Below are 25,104 nucleotides of genomic sequence, written 5' to 3' on the forward strand. Positions count from 1 at the left end.
TAATGTTCACTGTTTTATATTCGGTTCCAGGGGATAATTTTCACTGTTTTATATTCGGGTCTGGGGGATAATGTTCACTGTTTTATATTCGGGTCTGGGGGATAATGTTCACTGTTTTATATTCGGGTCTGAGGGATAATGTTCACTGTTTTATCTTCAGGTCTGGGGGATAATGTTCACTGTTTTATATTCGGGTCTAGGGGATAATGTTCACTGTTTTATATTCGGGTCTAGGGGATAATGTACACTGTTTTATATTCGGGTCTGGGGGATAATGTTCACTGTTTTATATTCAGGTCTGGGGGATAATGTTCACTGTTTTATATTCGGGTCTGTGGGATAATGTTCACTGTTTTATATTCGGGTCTCGGGGATAATGTTCACTGTTTTATATTCGGGTCTGGGGGATAATGTTCACTGTTTTATAAACGCGTCTGGGGGATAATGTTCACTGTTTTATATTCGGGTCTCGGGGATAATGTTCACTGTTTTATAAACGCGTCTGGGGGATAATGTTCACTGTTTTATATTCGGGTCTCGGGGATAAAGTTCACTGTTTTATATTCGGGTATGAAAGATAATGTTCACTGTTATACATTCGGGTAAAGGTGAGAATGTTTACTGTTCCAAATTCGGGACTGGTGATAATGTTCACTGTTGTACCTTCGGGTCTGGGGGATAACTTTCACTGTTTTATATTCGGGTCTCGGGGATAATGTTCACTGTTTTATATTCAGGTCTGGGGGATAATGTTCACTGTTTTATATTCGGGTCTGGGGGATAATGTTCACTGTTTTATATTTAGGTCTGGGGGATAATGTTCACTGTTTTATATTCAGGTCTAGGGGATAATGTTCACTGTTTTTATTCAGGTCTGGGGGATAATGTTCACTGTTTTATATTCAGGTCTGGGGGATAATGTTCACTGTTTTATATTCGGGTCTGGGGGATAATGTTCACTGTTTTATATTCAGGTCAAGGGGATAATGTTCACTGTTTTATATTCGGCACTGGGGGAAAATGTTCACTGTTTTTTATTCAGGTCTGGGGGATAATGTTCACTGTTTTATATTTGGGTCTGGGGGATAATGTTCCCTGTTTTATATTCGGGTCTGGGGGATAATGTTCACCTTTAATATTCAGGTCTGGGGGATAATGTTCACTGTTTTATATTCAGGTCTGGGGGAAAATGTTCAGTGTTTTATATTCGGGTCTGGGGGATAATGTTCACTGTTTTATATTCGGGTCTGGGGGATAATGTTCACCGTTTTATATTCAGGACTGGGGGATAATGTTCACTGTTTTATATTCAGGTCTGGGGGATAATGTTCACTGTTTTATATTCAGGTCTGGGGGATAATGTTCACTTTTTTATATTCCAATCGAGGGGATAATGTTCACATTTTGATATTCGGGTCTAGGGGATAATGTTCACTGTTTTATATTCGGGTCTAGGGGATAATGTTCACTGTTTTATATTCAGGTCTAGGGGATAATGTTCACTGTTTTATATTCGGGTCTAGGGGATAATGTTCACTGTTTTATATTCGGGTCTGGGGGATAATGTTCATTGTTTTATATTCGGGTCTGGGGGATAATGTTCACTGTTTTATATTCGGGTCTGGGGGACAATGTTCACTGTTTTATATTCGGGTCTAGGGGATAATGTTCACTGTTTTATATTCGGGTTCAGGGGATAATGTTCACTGTTTTATATTCGGGTCTGGGGGATAATGTTCACTGTTTTATATTCGTGTCCAGGGGATAATGTTCACTGTTTTATTTTCGGGTCCAGGGGATAAATTTCACTGTTTTATATTCGGGTCTGGGGGATAATGTTCACTGTTTTATATTCGGGTCTAGGGGATAATGTTCACTGTTTTATCTTCAGGTCTGGGGGATAATGTTCACTGTTTTATATTCTGTTCTAGGGGATAATGTTCACTGTTTTATATTCGGGTCTAGGGATAATGTTCACTGTTTTATATTCGGGTCTGGGGGATAATGTTCACTGTTTTATATTCAGGTCTGGGGGATAATGTTCACTGTTTTATATTCGGGTCTGGGGGATAATGTTCACTGTTTTATATTCGGGTCTCGGGGATAATGTTCACTGTTTTATATTCGGGTCTGGGGGATAATGTTCACTGTTTTATAAACGCGTCTGGGGGATAATGTTCACTGTTTTATATTCGGGTCTCGGGGATAATGTTCACTGTTTTATAAACGCGTCTGGCTGATAATGTTCACTGTTTTATATTCGGGTCTCGGGGATAATGTTCACTGTTTTATATTCGGGTCTGAAAGATAATGTTCACTGTTATACATTCGGGTCAAGGGGAGAATGTTTACTGTTCCAAATTCGGGACTGTTGATAATGTTCACTGTTGTACATTCGGGTCTGGGGGATAACGTTCACTGTTTTATATTCGGGTCTCGGGGATAATGTTCACTGTTTTATATTCAGGTCTGGGGGATAATGTTCACTGTTTTATATTCGGGTCTGGGGGATAATGTTCACTGTTTTATATTTAGGTCTGGGGGATAATGTTCACTGTTTTATATTCAGGTCTAGGGGATAATGTTCACTGTTTTATATTCAGGTCTGGGGGATAATGTTCACTGTTTTATATTCAGGTCTGGGGGATAATGTTCACTGTTTTATATTCGGGTCTGGGGGATAATGTTCACTGTTTTATATTCGGGTCTAGGGGATAATGTTCACTGCTTTATATTCGGGTCTAGGGGATAATGTTCACTGTTTTATATTCAGGTCTGGGGGATAATGTTCACTGTTTTATATTCGGGTCTAGGGGATAATGTTCACTGTTTTATATTCGGGTCTGGGGGATAATGTTCACTGTTTTATATTCGGGTCTGGGGGATAATGTTCACTGTTTTATATTCGGGTCTGGGGGATAATGTTCACTGTTTTATGTTCGGGTCTCGGGGATAATGTTCACTGTTTTATATTGGGGTCTGGGGGATAATGTTCACTGTTTTATAAACGCCTCTGGGGGATAATGTTCACTGTTTTATATTCGGGTCTAGGGGATACTGTTCACTGTTTTATATTCGGGTCTCGGGGATAATGTTCACTGTTTTATATTCGGGACTCGGGGATAATGTTCACTGTTTTATAAACGCGTCTGGGGGATAATGTTCACTCTTTTATATTCGGGTCTGGGGGATAATGTTCATTGTTTTATATTCGGGTCTGGGGGATAATGTTCACTGATATATATTCGGGTCTAGGGGATAATGATCACTGTTTTATATTCGGGTCTGAAAGATAATGCTCACTGTTATACATTCGGGTCAAGCGGATAATGTTTACTGTTCCAAATTCGGGACTGGTGATAATGTTCACTGTTGTACATTCGGGTCTGGGGGATAATGTTTACTGTTTTATATTCGGGTCTGGGTGATAATGTTCACTGTTTTATATTCAGGTCTAGGGGATATTGTTCACTGTTTTATATTCGGCACTGGGGGATAATGTTCACTGTTTTTTTATTCAGGTCTGGGGGATAATGTTCACTGTTTTATTTTTGGGTCTGGGGGATAATGTTCCCTGTTTTATATTCGGGTCTGGGGGATAATGTTCACCGTTTTATATTCAGGTCTGGGGGATAATGTTCACCGTTTTATATTCAGGTCTGGGGGATAATGTTCATTGTTTTATATTCAGGTCTGGGGGATAATGTTCACTGTTTTATATTCGGGTCTGGAGGATAATGTTCACTGTTTTATATTCGGGTCTGGGGGATAATGTTCACCGTTTTATATTCAGGTCTGGGGGATAATGTTCACCGTTTTATATTCAGGTCTGGGGGATAATGTTCACTGTTTTATATTCGGGTCTGGGGGATAATGTTCACTGTTTTATATTCAGGTCTGGGGGATAATGTTCACTGTTTGATATTCGGGTCTGGGGGATAATGTTCACTGTTTTATATTCGGGTCTCGGGGATAATGTTCACTGTTTTATATTCAGCTCTGGGGGATAATGTTCACTGTTTTATATTCGGGTCTAGGGGATAATGTTCACTGTTTTATATTCAGGTCTGGGGGACAATGTTCACTGTTTTATATTCGGGTCTGAGGGATAATGTTCACTGTTTTATCTTCAGGTCTGGGGGATAATGTTCACTGTTTTATATTCGGGTCTAGGGGATAATGTTCACTGTTTTATATTCGGGTCTAGGGGATAATGTACACTGTTTTATATTCGGGTCTGGGGGATAATGTTCACTGTTTTATATTCAGGTCTGGGGGATAATGTTCACTGTTTTATATTCGGGTCTGTGGGATAATGTTCACTGTTTTATATTCGGGTCTCGGGGATAATGTTCACTGTTTTATATTCGGGTCTGGGGGATAATGTTCACTGTTTTATAAACGCGTCTGGGGGATAATGTTCACTGTTTTATATTCGGGTCTCGGGGATAATGTTCACTGTTTTATAAACGCGTCTGGGGGATAATGTTCACTGTTTTATATTCGGGTCTCGGGGATAAAGTTCACTGTTTTATATTCGGGTATGAAAGATAAAGTTCACTGTTATACATTCGGGTAAAGGTGAGAATGTTTACTGTTCCAAATTCGGGACTGGTGATAATGTTCACTGTTGTACCTTCGGGTCTGGGGGATAACTTTCACTGTTTTATATTCGGGTCTCGGGGATAATGTTCACTGTTTTATATTCAGGTCTGGGGGATAATGTTCACTGTTTTATATTCGGGTCTGGGGGATAATGTTCACTGTTTTATATTTAGGTCTGGGGGATAATGTTCACTGTTTTATATTCAGGTCTAGGGGATAATGTTCACTGTTTTTATTCAGGTCTGGGGGATAATGTTCACTGTTTTATATTCAGGTCTGGGGGATAATGTTCACTGTTTTATATTCGGGTCTGGGGGATAATGTTCACTGTTTTATATTCAGGTCAAGGGGATAATGTTCACTGTTTTATATTCGGCACTGGGGGAAAATGTTCACTGTTTTTTATTCAGGTCTGGGGGATAATGTTCACTGTTTTATATTTGGGTCTGGGGGATAATGTTCCCTGTTTTATATTCGGGTCTGGGGGATAATGTTCACCTTTAATATTCAGGTCTGGGGGATAATGTTCACTGTTTTATATTCAGGTCTGGGGGAAAATGTTCAGTGTTTTATATTCGGGTCTGGGGGATAATGTTCACTGTTTTATATTCGGGTCTGGGGGATAATGTTCACCGTTTTATATTCGGGACTGGGGGATAATGTTCACTGTTTTATATTCAGGTCTGGGGGATAATGTTCACTGTTTTATATTCAGGTCTGGGGGATAATGTTCACTTTTTTATATTCCAATCGAGGGGATAATGTTCACATTTTGATATTCGGGTCTAGGGGATAATGTTCACTGTTTTATATTCGGGTCTAGGGGATAATGTTCACTGTTTTATATTCAGGTCTAGGGGATAATGTTCACTGTTTTATATTCGGGTCTAGGGGATAATGTTCACTGTTTTATATTCGGGTCTGGGGGATAATGTTCATTGTTTTATATTCGGGTCTGGGGGATAATGTTCACTGTTTTATATTCGGGTCTGGGGGACAATGTTCACTGTTTTATATTCGGGTCTAGGGGATAATGTTCACTGTTTTATATTCGGGTTCAGGGGATAATGTTCACTGTTTTATATTCGGGTCTGGGGGATAATGTTCACTGTTTTATATTCGTGTCCAGGGGATAATGTTCACTGTTTTATTTTCGGGTCCAGGGGATAAATTTCACTGTTTTATATTCGGGTCTGGGGGATAATGTTCACTGTTTTATATTCGGGTCTAGGGGATAATGTTCACTGTTTTATCTTCAGGTCTGGGGGATAATGTTCACTGTTTTATATTCTGTTCTAGGGGATAATGTTCACTGTTTTATATTCGGGTCTAGGGATAATGTTCACTGTTTTATATTCGGGTCTGGGGGATAATGTTCACTGTTTTATATTCAGGTCTGGGGGATAATGTTCACTGTTTTATATTCGGGTCTGGGGGATAATGTTCACTGTTTTATATTCGGGTCTCGGGGATAATGTTCACTGTTTTATATTCGGGTCTGGGGGATAATGTTCACTGTTTTATAAACGCGTCTGGGGGATAATGTTCACTGTTTTATATTCGGGTCTCGGGGATAATGTTCACTGTTTTATAAACGCGTCTGGCTGATAATGTTCACTGTTTTATATTCGGGTCTCGGGGATAATGTTCACTGTTTTATATTCGGGTCTGAAAGATAATGTTCACTGTTATACATTCGGGTCAAGGGGAGAATGTTTACTGTTCCAAATTCGGGACTGGTGATAATGTTCACTGTTGTACATTCGGGTCTGGGGGATAACGTTCACTGTTTTATATTCGGGTCTCGGGGATAATGTTCACTGTTTTATATTCAGGTCTGGGGGATAATGTTCACTGTTTTATATTCGGGTCTGGGGGATAATGTTCACTGTTTTATATTTAGGTCTGGGGGATAATGTTCACTGTTTTATATTCAGGTCTAGGGTATAATGTTCACTGTTTTATATTCAGGTCTGGGGGATAATGTTCACTGTTTTATATTCAGGTCTGGGGGATAATGTTCACTGTTTTATATTCGGGTCTGGGGGATAATGTTCACTGTTTTATATTCGGGTCTAGGGGATAATGTTCACTGCTTTATATTCGGGTCTAGGGGATAATGTTCACTGTTTTATATTCAGGTCTGGGGGATAATGTTCACTGTTTTATATTCGGGTCTAGGGGATAATGTTCACTGTTTTATATTCGGGTCTGGGGGATAATGTTCACTGTTTTATATTCGGGTCTGGGGGATAATGTTCACTGTTTTATATTCGGGTCTGGGGGATAATGTTCACTGTTTTATGTTCGGGTCTCGGGGATAATGTTCACTGTTTTATATTGGGGTCTGGGGGATAATGTTCACTGTTTTATAAACGCCTCTGGGGGATAATGTTCACTGTTTTATATTCGGGTCTAGGGGATAATGTTCACTGTTTTATATTCGGGTCTCGGGGATAATGTTCACTGTTTTATATTCGGGACTCGGGGATAATGTTCACTGTTTTATAAACGCGTCTGGGGGATAATGTTCACTGTTTTATATTCGGGTCTGGGGGATAATGTTCATTGTTTTATATTCGGGTCTGGGGGATAATGTTCACTGATATATATTCGGGTCTAGGGGATAATGATCACTGTTTTATATTCGGGTCTGAAAGATAATGCTCACTGTTATACATTCGGGTCAAGCGGATAATGTTTACTGTTCCAAATTCGGGACTGGTGATAATGTTCACTGTTGTACATTCGGGTCTGGGGGATAATGTTTACTGTTTTATATTCGGGTCTGGGTGATAATGTTCACTGTTTTATATTCAGGTCTAGGGGATATTGTTCACTGTTTTATATTCGGCACTGGGGGATAATGTTCACTGTTTTTTTATTCAGGTCTGGGGGATAATGTTCACTGTTTTATTTTTGGGTCTGGGGGATAATGTTCCCTGTTTTATATTCGGGTCTGGGGGATAATGTTCACCGTTTTATATTCAGGTCTGGGGGATAATGTTCACCGTTTTATATTCAGGTCTGGGGGATAATGTTCATTGTTTTATATTCAGGTCTGGGGGATAATGTTCACTGTTTTATATTCGGGTCTGGGGGATAATGTTCACTGTTTTATATTCGGGTCTGGGGGATAATGTTCACCGTTTTATATTCAGGTCTGGGGGATAATGTTCACCGTTTTATATTCAGGTCTGGGGGATAATGTTCACTGTTTTATATTCGGGTCTGGGGGATAATGTTCACTGTTTTATATTCGTGTCTGGGGGATAATGTTCACTGTTTGATATTCGGGTCTGGGGGATAATGTTCACTGTTTTATATTCGGGTCTCGGGGATAATGTTCACTGTTTTATATTCAGCTCTGGGGGATAATGTTCACAGTTTTATATTCGGGTCTAGGGGATAATGTTCACTGTTTTATATTCAGGTCTGGGGGATATTATTCACTGTTTTATATTCAGGTCGAGGGGATAATGTTCACTCTTTTATATTCAGGTCTGGGGGATAATGTTCACTGTTTTATATTCGGGTCTAGGGGATAATGTTCACTGTTTTATATTCAGGTCTGGGGGATAATGTTCACTGTTTTATATTCAGGTCCAGGGGATAATGTTCACTGTTTTATATTCAGGTCTGGGGGATAATGTTCACTGTTTTATATTCAGGTCGGGTGGATAATGTTCACTGTTTTATATTCCAGTCTCGGGGATAATGTTCACATATTTATATTCGGGTCTAGGGGATAATGTTCACTGTTTTATATTCGGGTCTGGGGGATAATGTTCACTGTTTTATATTCGGGTCTAGGGGATAATGTTCACTGTTTTATATTCGGGTCTAGGGGATAATGTTCACTGTTTTATATTCGGGTCTGGGGGATAATGTTCACTGTTTTATATTCGGGTCTGGGGGATAATGTTCACTGTTTTATATTCGGGTCTGGGGGATAATGTTCACTGTTTTATATTCGGGTCTGGGGGATAATGTTCACTGTTTTATATTCGGGTCTGGGGGATAATGTTCACTGTTTTATATTCGGGTCTGGGGGACAATGTTCACTGTTTTATATTCGGGACTAGGGGATAATGTTCACTGTTTTATATTCGGGTTCAGGGGATAATGTTCACAGTTTTATATTCGGGTCTGGGGGTAATGTTCACTGTTTTATATTCGTGTCTAGGGGATAATGTTCACTGTTTTATTTTCGGGTCCAGGGGATAAATTTCACTGTTTTATATTCGGGTCTGGGGGATAATGTTCACTGTTTTATATTCGGGTCTAGGGGATAATGTTCACTGTTTTATCTTCAGGTCTGGGGGATAATGTTCACTGTTTTATATTCTGTTCTAGGGGATAATGTTTACTGTTTTATATTCGGGTCTAGGGGATAATGTTCACTGTTTTATATTCGGGTCTGGGGGATAATGTTCACTGCTTTATATTCAGGTCTGGGGGATAATGTTCACTGTTTTATATTCGGGTCTGGGGGATAATGTTCACTGTTTTATATTCGGGTCTCGGGGATAATGTTCACTGTTTTATATTCGGGTCTGGGGGATAATGTTCACTGTTTTATAAACGCGTCTGGGGGATAATGTTCACTGTTTTATATTCGGGTCTCGGGGATAATGTTCACTGTTTTATAAACGCGTCTGGGTGATAATGTAGACTGTTTTATATTCGGGTCTCGGGGATAATGTTCACTGTTTTATATTCGGGTCTGAAAGATAATGTTCACTGTTATACATTCGGGTCAAGGGGAGAATGTTGACTGTTCCAAATTCGGGACTGGTGATAATGTTCACTGTTGTACATTCGGGTCTGGGGGATAATGTTTACTGTTTTATATTCGGGTCTGGGTGATAATCTTCACTGTTTTATATTCAGGTCTCGGGGATAATGTTCACCGTTTTATATTCAGGTCTGGGGGATAATGTTCACCGTTTTATATTCAGGTCTGGGTGATAATGTTCACTGTTTTATATTCGGGTCTGGGGGATAATGTTCACTGTTTTATATTCAGGTCTAGGAGATAATGTTCACTGTTTTATATTCGGCACTGGGGGATAATGTTCACTGTTTTTTTATTCAGGTCTGGGGGATAATGTTCACTGTTTTATATTTGGGTCTGGGGGATAATGTTCCCTGTTTTATATTCGGGTCTGGGGGATAATGTTCACCGTTTTATATTCAGGTCTGGGGGATAATGTTCACCGTTTTATATTCAGGTCTGGGGGATAATGTTCACTGTTTTATATTCAGGTCTGGGGGATAATGTTCACTGTTTTATATTCGGGTCTGGGGGATAATGTTCACTGTTTTATATTCGGGTCTGGGGGATAATGTTCACCGTTTTATATTCAGGTCTGGGGGATAATGTTCACCGTTTTATATTCAGGTCTGGGGGATAATGTTCACTGTTTTATATTCCGGTCTGGGGGATAATGTTCACTGTTTTATATTCGGGACTGGGGGATAATGTTCACTGTTTTATATTCGGGTCTCGTGGATAATGTTAACTGTTTTATATTCAGGTCTGGGGGATAATGTTCACTGTTTTATATTCGGGTCTAGGGGATAATGTTCACTGTTTTATATTCAGGTCTGGGGGATAATATTCACTGTTTTATATTCAGGTCTAGGGGATAATGTTCACTGTTTTATATTCAGGTCTGGGGGATAATGTTCACTGTTTTATATTCGGGTCTAGGTGATAATGTTCACTGTTTTATATTCGGGTTCAGGGGATAATGTTCACTGTTTTATATTCGGGTCTGGGGGATAATGTTCACTGTTTTATATTCGTGTCTAGGGGATAATGTTCACTGTTTTATTTTCGGGTCCAGGGGATAAATTTCACTGTTTTATATTCGGGTCTGGGGGATAATGTTCACTGTTTTATATTCGGGTCTAGGGGATAATGTTCACTGTTTTATCTTCAGGTCTGGGGGATAATGTTCACTGTTTTATATTCTGTTCTAGGGGATAATGTTCACTGTTTTATATTCGGGTCTAGGGGATAATGTTCGCTGTTTTATATTCGGGTCTGGGGGATAATGTTCACTGTTTTATATTCGGGTCTCGGGGATAATGTTCACTGTTTTATATTCGGGTCTGGGGGATAATGTTCACTGTTTTATAAACGCGTCTGGCTGATAATGTTCACTGTTTTATATTCGGGTCTCGGGGATAATGTTCACTGTTTTATAAACGCGTCTGGCTGATAATGTTCACTGTTTTATATTCGGGTCTCGGGGATAATGTTCACTGTTTTATATTCGGGTCTGAAAGATAATGTTCACTGTTATACATTCGGGTCAAGGGGAGAATGTTTACTGTTCCAAATTCGGGACTGGTGATAATGTTCACTGTTGTACATTCGGGTCTGGGGGATAACGTTCACTGTTTTATATTCGGGTCTCGGGGATAATGTTCACTGTTTTATATTCAGGTCTGGGGGATAATGTTCACTGTTTTATATTCGGGTCTGGGGGATAATGTTCACTGTTTTATATTTAGGTCTGGGGGATAATGTTCACTGTTTTATATTCAGGTCTAGGGGATAATGTTCACTGTTTTATATTCAGGTCTGGGGGATAATGTTCACTGTTTTATATTCAGGTCTGGGGGATAATGTTCACTGTTTTATATTCGGGTCTGGGGGATAATGTTCACTGTTTTATATTCGGTTCTAGGGGATAATGTTCACTGCTTTATATTCGGGTCTCGGGGATAATGTTCACTGTTTTATATTCAGGTCTGGGGGATAATGTTCACTGTTTTATATTCGGGTCTAGGGGATAATGTTCACTGTTTTATATTCGGGTCTGGGGGATAATGTTCACTGTTTTATATTCGGGTCTGGGGGATAATGTTCACTGTTTTATATTCAGGTCTGGGGGATAATGTTCACTGTTTTATATTGGGGTCTCGGGGATAATGTTCACTGTTTTATATTGGGGTCTGGGGGATAATGTTCACGGTTTTATAAACGCCTCTGGGGGATAATGTTCACAGTTTTATATTCGGGTCTAGGGGATAATGTTCACTGTTTTATATTCGGGTCTCGGGGATAATGTTCACTGTTTTATATTCGGGACTCGGGGATAATGTTCACTGTTTTATAAAAGCGTCTGGGGGATAATGTTCACTGTTTTATATTCGGGTCTGGGGGATAATGTTCATTGTTTTATATTCGGGTCTGGGGGATAATGTTCACTGATATATATTCGGGTCTAGGGGATAATGATCACTGTTTTATATTCGGGTCTGAAAGATAATGCTCACTGTTATACATTCGGGTCAAGCGGATAATGTTTACTGTTCCAAATTCGGGACTGGTGATAATGTTCACTGTTGGACATTCGGGTCTGGGGGATAATGTTTACTGTTTTATATTCGGGTCTGGGTGATAATCTTCACTGTTTTATATTCGGGTCTCGGGGATAATGTTCACCGTTTTATATTCAGGTCTGGGGGATAATGTTCACCGTTTTATATTCAGGTCTGGGTGATAATGTTCACTGTTTTATATTCGGGTCTGGGGGATAATGTTCACTGTTTTATATTCAGGTCTAGGGGATAATGTTCACTGTTTTATATTCGGCACTGGGGGATAATGTTCACTGTTTTTTTATTCAGGTCTGGGGGCTAATGTTCACAGTTTTATATTTGGGTCTGGGGGATAATGTTCCCTGTTTTATATTCGGGTCTGGGGGATAATGTTCACCGTTTTATATTCAGGTCTGGGGGATAATGTTCACTGTTTTATATTCAGGTCTCGGGGATAATGCTCACTGTTTTATATTCAGGTCTGGGGGATAATGTTCACAGTTTTATATTCGGGTCTAGGGGATAATGTTCACTGTTTTATATTCAGGTCTGGGGGATAATATTCACTGTTTTATATTCAGGTCTAGGGGATAATGTGCACTGTTTTATATTCAGGTCTGGGGGATAATGTTCACTGTTTTATATTCGGGTCTAGGGGATAATGTTCACTGTTTTATATTCGGGTTCAGGGGATAATGTTCACTGTTTTATATTCGGGTCTGGGGGATAATGTTCACTGTTTTATATTCGTGTCTAGGGGATAATGTTCACTGTTTTATTTTCGGGTCCAGGGGATAAATTTCACTGTTTTATATTCGGGTCTGGGGGATAATGTTCACTGTTTTATATTCGGGTCTAGGGGATAATGTTCACTGTTTTATCTTCAGGTCTGGGGGATAATGTTCACTGTTTTATATTCTGTTCTAGGGGATAATGTTCACTGTTTTATATTCGGGTCTAGGGGATAATGTTCACTGTTTTATATTCGGGTCTGGGGGATAATGTTCACTGTTTTATATTCAGGTCTGGGGGATAATGTTCACTGTTTTATATTCGGGTCTGGGGGATAATGTTCACTGTTTTATATTCGGGTCTCGGGGATAATGTTCACTGTTTTATATTCGGGTCTGGGGGATAATGTTCACTGTTTTATAAACGGGTCTGGGGGATAATGTTCACTGTTTTATATTCGGGTCTCGGGGATAATGTTCACTGTTTTATAAACGCGTCTGGGTGATAATGTTCACTGTTTTAAATTCGGGTCTCGGGGATAATGTTCACTGTTTTATATTCTGGTCTGAAAGATAATGTTCACTGTTATACATTCGGGTCAAGGGGAGAATGTTTACTGTTCCAAATTCGGGACTGGTGATAATGTTCACTGTTGTACATTTGGGTCTGGGGGATAACGTTCACTGTTTTATATTCGGTTCTCGGGGATAATGTTCACTGTTTTATATTCAGGTCTGGGGGATAATGTTCACTGTTTTATATTCGGGTCTGGGGGATAATGTTCACTGTTTTATATTCGGGTCTGGGGGATAATGTTCACTGTTTTATATTCGGGTCTAGGGGATAATGTTCACTGTTTTATATTCGGGTCTAGGGGATAATGTTCACTGTTTTATATTCGGGTCTGGGGGATAATGTTCACTGTTTTATATTCGGGTCTGGGGGATAATGTTCACTGTTTTATATTCGGGTCTGGGGGATAATGTTCACTGTTTTATATTCTGGTCTGGGGGATAATGTTCACTGTTTTATATTCGGGTCTGGGGGATAATGTTCACTGTTTTATATTCGGGTCTGGGGGACAATGTTCACTGTTTTATATTCGGGACTAGGGGATAATGTTCACTGTTTTATATTCGGGTTCAGGGGATAATGTTCACAGTTTTATATTCGGGTCTGGGGGTAATGTTCACTGTTTTATATTCGTGTCTAGGGGATAATGTTCACTGTTTTATTTTCGGGTCCAGGGGATAAATTTCACTGTTTTATATTCGGGTCTGGGGGATAATGTTCACTGTTTTATATTCGGGTCTAGGGGATAATGTTCACTGTTTTATCTTCAGGTCTGGGGGATAATGTTCACTGTTTTATATTCTGTTCTAGGGGATAATGTTTACTGTTTTATATTCGGGTCTAGGGGATAATGTTCACTGTTTTATATTCGGGTCTGGGGGATAATGTTCACTGTTTTATATTCAGGTCTGGGGGATAATGTTCACTGTTTTATATTCGGGTCTGGGGGATAATGTTCACTGTTTTATATTCGGATCTCGGGGATAATGTTCACTGTTTTATATTCGGGTCTGGGGGATAATGTTCACTGTTTTATAAACGCGTCTGGGGGATAATGTTCACTGTTTTATATTCGGGTCTCGGGGATAATGTTCACTGTTTTATATTCGGGTCTGAAAGATAATGTTCACTGTTATACATTCGGGTCAAGGGGAGAATGTTTACTGTTCCAAATTCGGGACTGGTGATAATGTTCACTGTTGTACATTCGGGTCTGGGGGATAACGTTCACTGTTTTATATTCGGGTCTCGGGGATAATGTTCACTGTTTTATATTTAGGTCTGGGGGATAATGTTCACTGTTTTATATTCGGGTCTGGGGGATAATGTTCACTGTTTTATATTCGGGTCTAGGGGATAATGTTCACTGCTTTATATTCGGGTCTAGGGGATAATGTTCACTGTTTTATATTCAGGTCTGGGGGATAATGTTCACTGTTTTATATTCGGGTCTAGGGGATAATGTTCACTGTTTTATATTCGGGTCTGGGGGATAATGTTCACTGTTTTATATTCGGGTCTGGGGGATAATGTTCACTGTTTTATATTCGGGTCTGGGGGATAATGTTCACTGTTTTATGTTCGGGTCTCGGGGATAATGTTCACTGTTTTATATTGGGGTCTGGGGGATAATGTTCACTGTTTTATAAACGCCTCTGGGGGATAATGTTCACTGTTTTATATTCGGGTCTAGGGGATAATGTTCACTGTTTTATATTCGGGTCTCGGGGATAATGTTCACTGTTTTATATTCGGGACTCGGGGATAATGTTCACTGTTTTATAAACGCGTCTGGGGGATAATGTTCACTGTTTTATATTCGGGTCTGGGGGATAATGTTCATTGTTTTATATTCGGTTCTGGGGATAATGTTCACTGATATATATTCGGGTCTAGGGGATAATGATCACTGTTTTATATTCGGGTCTGAAAGATAATGCTCACTGTTATACATTCGGGTCAAGCGGATAATGTTTACTGTTCCAAATTCGGGACTGGTGATAATGTTCACTGTTGTACATTCGGGTCTGGGGGATAATGTTTACTGTTTTATATTCGGGTCTGGGTGATAATCTTCACTGTTTTATATTCGGGTCTCGGGGATAATGTTCACCGTTTTATATTCAGGTCTGGGGGATAATGTTCACCGTTTTATATTCAGGTCTGGGTGATAATGTTCACTGTTTTATATTCGGGTCTCGGGGATAATGTTCACTGTTTTATATTCAGGTCTAGGGGATAATGTTCACTGTTTTATATTCGGCACTGGGGGATAATGTTCACTGTTTTTTTATTCAGGTCTGGGGGATAATGTTCACTGTTTTATATTTGGGTCTGGGGGATAATGTTCCCTGTTTTATATTCGGGTCTGGGGGATAATGTTCACCGTTTTATATTCAGGTCTGGGGGATAATGTTCACCATTTTATATTCAGGTCTGGGGGATAATGTTCACTGTTTTATATTCAGGTCTGGGGGATAATGTTCACTGTTTTATATTCGGGTCTGGGGGATAATTGTCACTGTTTTATATTCGGGTCTGGGGGATAATGTTCACCGTTTTATATTCAGGTCTGGGGGATAATGTTCACCGTTTTATATTCAGGTCTGGGGGATAATGTTCACTGTTTTATATTCGGGTCTGGGGGATAATGTTCACTGTTTTATATTCGGGTCTGGGGGATAATGTTCACTGTTTTATATTCGGGTCTCGGGGATAATGTTCACTGTTTTATATTCAGGTCTGGGGGATAATGTTCACTGTTTTATATTCGGGTCTAGGGGATAATGTTCACTGTTTTATATTCAGGTCTGGGGGATAATATTCACTGTTTTATATTCAGGTCTAGGGGATAATGTTCACTGTTTTATATTCAGGTCTGGGGGATAATGTTCACTGTTTTATATTCGGGTCTAGGTGATAATGTTCACTGTTTTATATTCGGGTTCAGGGGATAATGTTCACTGTTTTATATTCGGGTCTGGGGGATAATGTTCACTGTTTTATATTCGTGTCTAGGGGATAATGTTCACTGTTTTATTTTCGGGTCCAGGGGATAAATTTCACTGTTTTATATTCGGGTCTGGGGGATAATGTTCACTGTTTTATATTCGGGTCTAGGGGATAATGTTCACTGTTTTATCTTCAGGTCTGGGGGATAATGTTCACTGTTTTATATTCTGTTCTAGGGGATAATGTTCACTGTTTTATATTCGGGTCTAGGGGATAATGTTCACTGTTTTATATTCGGGTCTGGGGGATAATGTTCACTCTTTTATATTCAGGTCTGGGGGATAATGTTCACTGTTTTATATTCGGGTCTGGGGGATAACGTTCACTGTTTTATATTCGGGTCTCGGGGATAATGTTCACTGTTTTATATTCGGGTCTGGGGGATAATGTTCACTGTTTTATAAACGCGTCTGGCTGATAATGTTCACTGTTTTATATTCGGGTCTCGGGGATAATGTTCACTGTTTTATAAACGCGTCTGGCTGATAATGTTCACTGTTTTATATTCGGGTCTCGGGGATAATGTTCACTGTTTTATATTCGGGTCTGAAAGATAATGTTCACTGTTATACATTCGGGTCAAGGGGAGAATGTTTACTGTTCCAAATTCGGGACTGGTGATAATGTTCACTGTTGTACATTCGGGTCTGGGGGATAACGTTCACTGTTTTATATTCGGGTCTCGGGGATAATGTTCACTGTTTTATATTCAGGTCTGGGGGATAATGTTCACTGTTTTATATTCGGGTCTGGGGAATAATGTTCACTGTTTTATATTTAGGTCTGGGGGATAATGTTCACTGTTTTATATTCAGGTCTAGGGGATAATGTTCACTGTTTTATATTCAGGTCTGGGGGATAATGTTCACTGTTTTATATTCAGGTCTGGGGGATAATGTTCACTGTTTTATATTCGGGTCTGGGGGATAATGTTCACTGTTTTATATTCGGTTCTAGGGGATAATGTTCACTGCTTTATATTCGGGTCTCGGGGATAATGTTCACTGTTTTATATTCAGGTCTGGGGGATAATGTTCACTGTTTTATATTCGGGTCTAGGGGATAATGTTCACTGTTTTATATTCGGGTCTGGGGGATAATGTTCACTGTTTTATATTCGGGTCTGGGGGATAATGTTCACTGTTTTATATTGGGGTCTCGGGGATAATGTTCACTGTTTTATATTGGGGTCTGGGGGATAATGTTCACTGTTTTATAAACGCCTCTGGGGGATAATGTTCACTGTTTTATATTCGGGTCTAGGGGATAATGTTCACTGTTTTATATTCGGGTCTCGGGGATAATGTTCACTGTTTTATATTCGGGACTCGGGGATAATGTTCACTGTTTTATAAACGCGTCTGGGGGATAATGTTCACTGTTTTATATTCGGGTCTGGGGGATAATGTTCATTGTTTTATATTCGGGTCTGGGGGATAATGTTCACTGATATATATTCGGGTCTAGGGGATAATGATCTCAGTTTTATATTCGGTTCTGAAAGATAATGCTCACTGTTATACATTCGGGTCAAGCGGATAATGTTTACTGTTCCAAATTCGGGACTGGTGATAATGTTCACTGTTGGACATTCGGGTCTGGGGGATAATGTTTACTGTTTTATATTCGGGTCTGGGTGATAATCTTCACTGTTTTATATTCGGGTCTCGGGGATAATGTTCACCGTTTTATATTCAGGTCTGGGGGATAATGTTCACCGTTTTATATTCAGGTCTGGGTGATAATGTTCACTGTTTTATATTCGGGTCTGGGGGATAATGTTCACTGTTTTATATTCAGGTCTAGGGGATAATGTTCACTGTTTTATATTCGGCACTGGGGGATAATGTTCACTGTTTTTTTATTCAGGTCTGGGGGCTAATGTTCACAGTTTTATATTTGGGTCTGGGGGATAATGTTCCCTGTTTTATATTCGGGTCTGGGGGATAATGTTCACCGTTTTATATTCAGGTCTGGGGGATAATGTTCACTGTTTTATATTCAGGTCTCGGGGATAATGCTCACTGTTTTATATTCAGGTCTGGGGGATAATGTTCACAGTTTTATATTCGGGTCTAGGGGATAATGTTCACTGTTTTATATTCAGGTCTGGGGGATATTGTTCACTGTTTTATATTCAGGTCTAGGGGATAATGTGCACTGTTTTATATTCAGGTCTGGGGGATAATGTTCACTGTTTTATATTCGGGTCTAGGGGATAATGTTCACTGTTTTATATTCGGGTTCAGGGGATAATGTTCACTGTTTTATATTCGGGTCTGGGGGATAATGTTCACTGTTTTATATTCGTGTCTAGGGGATAATGTTCACTGTTTTATTTTCGGGTCCAGGGGATAAATTTCACTGTTTTATATTCGGGTCTGGGGGATAATGTTCACTGTTTTATATTCGGGTCTAGGGGATAATGTTCACTGTTTTATCTTCAGGTCTGGGGGATAATGTTCACTGTTTTATATTCTGTTCTAGGGGATAATGTTCACTGTTTTATATTCGGGTCTAGGGGATAATGTTCACTGTTTTATATTCGGGTCTGGGGGATAATGTTCACTGTTTTATATTCAGGTCTGGGGGATAATGTTCACTGTTTTATATTCGGGTCTGGGGGATAATGTTCACTGTTTTATATTCGGGTCTCGGGGATAATGTTCACTGTTTTATATTCGGGTCTGGGGGATAATGTTCACTGTTTTATAAACGGGTCTGGGGGATAATGTTCACTGTTTTATATTCGGGTCTCGGGGATAATGTTAACTGTTTTATAAACGCGTCTGGGTGATAATGTTCACTGTTTTAAATTCGGGTCTCGGGGATAATGTTCACTGTTTTATATTCTGGTCTGAAAGATAATGTTCACTGTTATACATTCGGGTCAAGGGGAGAATGTTTACTGTTCCAAATTCGGGACTGGTGATAATGTTCACTGTTGTACATTTGGGTCTGGGGGATAACGTTCACTGTTTTATATTCGGGTCTCGGGGATAATGTTCACTGTTTTATATTCAGGTCTGGGGGATAATGTTCACTGTTTTATATTCGGGTCTGGGGGATAATGTTCACTGTTTTATATTTAGGTCTGGGGGATAATGTTCACTGTTTTATATTCAGGTCTAGGGGATAATGTTCACTGTTTTATATTCAGGTCTGGGGGATAATGTTCACTGTTTTATATTCAGGTCTGGGGGATAATGTTCACTGTTTTATATTCGGGTCTGGGGGATAATGTTCACTGTTTTATATTCGGGTCTCGGGGATAATGTTCACTGCTTTATATTCGGGTCTAGGGGATAATGTTCACTGTTTTATATTCAGGTCTGGGGGATAATGTTCACTGTTTTATATTCGGGTCTAGGGGATAATGTTCACTGTTTTATATTCGGGTCTGGGGGATAATGTTCACTGTTTTATATTCGGGTCTGGGGGATAATGTTCACTGTTTTATATTCGGGTCTGGGGGATAATGTTCACTGTTTTATGTTCGGGTCTCGGGGATAATGTTCACTGTTTTATATTGGGGTCTGGGGGATAATGTTCACTGTTTTATAAACGCCTCTGGGGGATAATGTTCACTGTTTTATATTCGGGTCTAGGGGATAATGTTCACTGTTTTATATTCGGGTCTCGGGGATAATGTTCACTGTTTTATATTCGGGACTCGGGGATAATGTTCACTGTTTTATAAACGCGTCTGGGGGATAATGTTCACTGTTTTATATTCGGGTCTGGGGGATAATGTTCATTGTTTTATATTCGGGTCTGGGGGATAATGTTCACTGATATATATTCGGGTCTAGGGGATAATGATCACTGTTTTATATTCGGGTCTGAAAGATAATGCTCACTGTTATACATTCGGGTCAAGCGGATAATGTTTACTGTTCCAAATTCGGGACTGGTGATAATGTTCACTGTTGTACATTCGGGTCTGGGGGATAATGTTCACAGTTTTATATTCGGGTCTAGGGGATAATGTTCACTGTTTTATATTCAGGTCTGGGGGATAATATTCACTGTTTTATATTCAGGTCTAGGGGATAATGTTCACTGTTTTATATTCAGGTCTGGGGGATAATGTTCACTGTTTTATATTCGGGTCTAGGTGATAATGTTCACTGTTTTATATTCGGGTTCAGGGGATAATGTTCACTGTTTTATATTCGGGTCTGGGGGATAATGTTCACTGTTTTATATTCGTGTCTAGGGGATAATGTTCACTGTTTTATTTTCGGGTCCAGGGGATAAATTTCACTGTTTTATATTCGGGTCTGGGGGATAATGTTCACTGTTTTATATTCGGGTCTAGGGGATAATGTTCACTGTTTTATCTTCAGGTCTGGGGGATAATGTTCACTGTTTTATATTCTGTTCTAGGGGATAATGTTCACTGTTTTATATTCGGGTCTAGGGGATAATGTTCACTGTTTTATATTCGGGTCTGGGGGATAATGTTCACTCTTTTATATTCAGGTCTGGGGGATAATGTTCACTGTTTTATATTCGGGTCTGGGGGATAATGTTCACTGTTTTATATTCGGGTCTCGGGGATAATGTTCACTGTTTTATATTCGGGTCTGGGGGATAATGTTCACTGTTTTATAAACGCGTCTGGCTGATAATGTTCACTGTTTTATATTCGGGTCTCGGGGATAATGTTCACTGTTTTATAAACGCGTCTGGCTGATAATGTTCACTGTTTTATATTCGGGTCTCGGGGATAATGTTCACTGTTTTATATTCGGGTCTGAAAGATAATGTTCACTGTTATACATTCGGGTCAAGGGGAGAATGTTTACTGTTCCAAATTCGGGACTGGTGATAATGTTCACTGTTGTACATTCGGGTCTGGGGGATAACGTTCACTGTTTTATATTCGGGTCTCGGGGATAATGTTCACTGTTTTATATTCAGGTCTGGGGGATAATGTTCACTGTTTTATATTCGGGTCTGGGGGATAATGTTCACTGTTTTATATTTAGGTCTGGGGGATAATGTTCACTGTTTTATATTCAGGTCTAGGGGATAATGTTCACTGTTTTATATTCAGGTCTGGGGGATAATGTTCACTGTTTTATATTCGGGTCTGGGGGATAATGTTCACTGTTTTATATTCGGTTCTAGGGGATAATGTTCACTGCTTTATATTCGGGTCTCGGGGATAATGTTCACTGTTTTATATTCAGGTCTGGGGGATAATGTTCACTGTTTTATATTCGGGTCTAGGGGATAATGTTCACTGTTTTATATTCGGGTCTGGGGGATAATGTTCACTGTTTTATATTCGGGTCTGGGGGATAATGTTCACTGTTTTATATTGGGGTCTCGGGGATAATGTTCACTGTTTTATATTGGGGTCTGGGGGATAATGTTCACTGTTTTATAAACGCCTCTGGGGGATAATGTTCACTGTTTTATATTCGGGTCTAGGGGATAATGTTCACTGTTTTATATTCGGGTCTCGGGGATAATGTTCACTGTTTTATATTCGGGACTCGGGGATAATGTTCACTGTTTTATAAACGCGTCTGGGGGATAATGTTCACTGTTTTATATTCGGGTCTGGGGGATAATGTTCATTGTTTTATATTCGGGTCTGGGGGATAATGTTCACTGATATATATTCGGGTCTAGGGGATAATGATCACTGTTTTATATTCGGGTCTGAAAGATAATGCTCACTGTTATACATTCGGGTCAAGCGGATAATGTTTACTGTTCCAAATTCGGGACTGGTGATAATGTTCACTGTTGGACATTCGGGTCTGGGGGATAATGTTTACTGTTTTATATTCGGGTCTGGGTGATAATCTTCACTGTTTTATATTCGGGTCTCGGGGATAATGTTCACCGTTTTATATTCAGGTCTGGGGGATAATGTTCACCGTTTTATATTCAGGTCTGGGTGATAATGTTCACTGTTTTATATTCGGGTCTGGGGGATAATGTTCACTGTTTTATATTCAGGTCTAGGGGATAATGTTCACTGTTTTATATTCGGCACTGGGGGATAATGTTCACTGTTTTTTTATTCAGGTCTGGGGGCTAATGTTCACAGTTTTATATTTGGGTCTGGGGGATAATGTTCCCTGTTTTATATTCGGGTCTGGGGGATAATGTTCACCGTTTTATATTCAGGTCTGGGGGATAATGTTCACTGTTTTATATTCAGGTCTCGGGGATAATGCTCACTGTTTTATATTCAGGTCTGGGGGATAATGTTCACAGTTTTATATTCGGGTCTAGGGGATAATGTTCACTGTTTTATATTCAGGTCTGGGGGATATTGTTCACTGTTTTATATTCAGGTCTAGGGGATAATGTGCACTGTTTTATATTCAGGTCTGGGGGATAATGTTCACTGTTTTATATTCGGGTCTAGGGGATAATGTTCACTGTTTTATATTCGGGTTCAGGGGATAATGTTCACTGTTTTATATTCGGGTCTGGGGGATAATGTTCACTGTTTTATATTCGTGTCTAGGGGATAATGTTCACTGTTTTATTTTCGGGTCCAGGGGATAAATTTCACTGTTTTATATTCGGGTCTGGGGGATAATGTTCACTGTTTTATATTCGGGTCTAGGGGATAATGTTCACTGTTTTATCTTCAGGTCTGGGGGATAATGTTCACTGTTTTATATTCTGTTCTAGGGGATAATGTTCACTGTTTTATATTCGGGTCTAGGGGATAATGTTCACTGTTTTATATTCGGGTCTGGGGGATAATGTTCACTGTTTTATATTCAGGTCTGGGGGATAATGTTCACTGTTTTATATTCGGGTCTGGGGGATAATGTTCACTGTTTTATATTCGGGTCTCGGGGATAATGTTCACTGTTTTATATTCGGGTCTGGGGGATAATGTTCACTGTTTTATAAACGGGTCTGGGGGATAATGTTCACTGTTTTATATTCGGGTCTCGGGGATAATGTTCACTGTTTTATAAACGCGTCTGGGTGATAATGTTCACTGTTTTAAATTCGGGTCTCGGGGATAATGTTCACTGTTTTATATTCTGGTCTGAAAGATAATGTTCACTGTTATACATTCGGGTCAAGGGGAGAATGATTACTGTTCCAAATTCGGGACTGGTGATAATGTTCACTGTTGTACATTTGGGTCTGGGGGATAACGTTCACTGTTTTATATTCGGGTCTCGGGGATAATGTTCACTGTTTTATATTCAGGTCTGGGGGATAATGTTCACTGTTTTATATTCGGGTCTGGGGGATAATGTTCACTGTTTTATATTTAGGTCTGGGGGATAATGTTCACTGTTTTATATTCAGGTCTAGGGGATAATGTTCACTTTTTTATATTCAGGTCTGGGGGATAATGTTCACTGTTTTATATTCAGGTCTGGGGGATAATGTTCACTGTTTTATATTCGGGTCTGGGGGATAATGTTCACTGTTTTATATTCGGGTCTCGGGGATAATGTTCACTGCTTTATATTCGGGTCTAGGGGATAATGTTCACTGTTTTATATTCAGGTCTGGGGGATAATGTTCACTGTTTTATATTCGGGTCTAGGGGATAATGTTCACTGTTTTATATTCGGGTCTGGGGGATAATGTTCACTGTTTTATATTCGGGTCTGGGGGATAATGTTCACTGTTTTATATTCGGGTCTGGGGGATAATGTTCACTGTTTTATGTTCGGGTCTCGGGGATAATGTTCACTGTTTTATATTGGGGTCTGGGGGATAATGTTCACTGTTTTATAAACGCCTCTGGGGGATAATGTTCACTGTTTTATATTCGGGTCTAGGGGATAATGTTCACTGTTTTATATTCGGGTCTCGGGGATAATGTTCACTGTTTTATATTCGGGACTCGGGGATAATGTTCACTGTTTTATAAACGCGTCTGGGGGATAATGTTCACTGTTTTATATTCGGGTCTGGGGGATAATGTTCATTGTTTTATATTCGGGTCTGGGGGATAATGTTCACTGATATATATTCGGGTCTAGGGGATAATGATCACTGTTTTATATTCGGGTCTGAAAGATAATGCTCACTGTTATACATTCGGGTCAAGCAGATAATGTTTACTGTTCCAAATTCGGGACTGGTGATAATGCTCACTGTTGTACATTCGGGTCTGGGGGATAATGTTCACAGTTTTATATTCGGGTCTAGGGGATAATGTTCACTGTTTTATATTCAGGTCTGGGGGATAATATTCACTGTTTTATATTCAGGTCTAGGGGATAATGTGCACTGTTTTATATTCAGGTCTGGGGGATAATGTTCACTGTTTTATATTCGGGTCTAGGGGATAATGTTCACTGTTTTATATTCGGGTTCAGGGGATAATGTTCACTGTTTTATATTCGGGTCTGGGGGATAATGTTCACTGTTTTATATTCGTGTCTAGGGGATAATGTTCACTGTTTTATTTTCGGGTCCAGGGGATAAATTTCACTGTTTTATATTCGGGTCTGGGGGATAATGTTCACTGTTTTATATTCGGGTCTAGGGGATAATGTTCACTGTTTTATCTTCAGGTCTGGGGGATAATGTTCACTGTTTTATATTCTGTTCTAGGGGATAATGTTCACTGTTTTATATTCGGGTCTAGGGGATAATGTTCACTGTTTTATATTCGGGTCTGGGGGATAATGTTCACTGTTTTATATTCAGGTCTGGGGGATAATGTTCACTGTTTTATATTCGGGTCTGGGGGATAATGTTCACTGTTTTATATTCGGGTCTCGGGGATAATGTTCACTGTTTTATATTCGGGTCTGGGGGATAATGTTCACTGTTTTATAAACGGGTCTGGGGGATAATGTTCACTGTTTTATATTCGGGTCTCGGGGA

This window comes from Heterodontus francisci, unplaced genomic scaffold, assembly GCF_036365525.1.
Source record: "Heterodontus francisci isolate sHetFra1 unplaced genomic scaffold, sHetFra1.hap1 HAP1_SCAFFOLD_96_2, whole genome shotgun sequence".
Classification (NCBI taxonomy): domain Eukaryota; kingdom Metazoa; phylum Chordata; class Chondrichthyes; order Heterodontiformes; family Heterodontidae; genus Heterodontus; species Heterodontus francisci.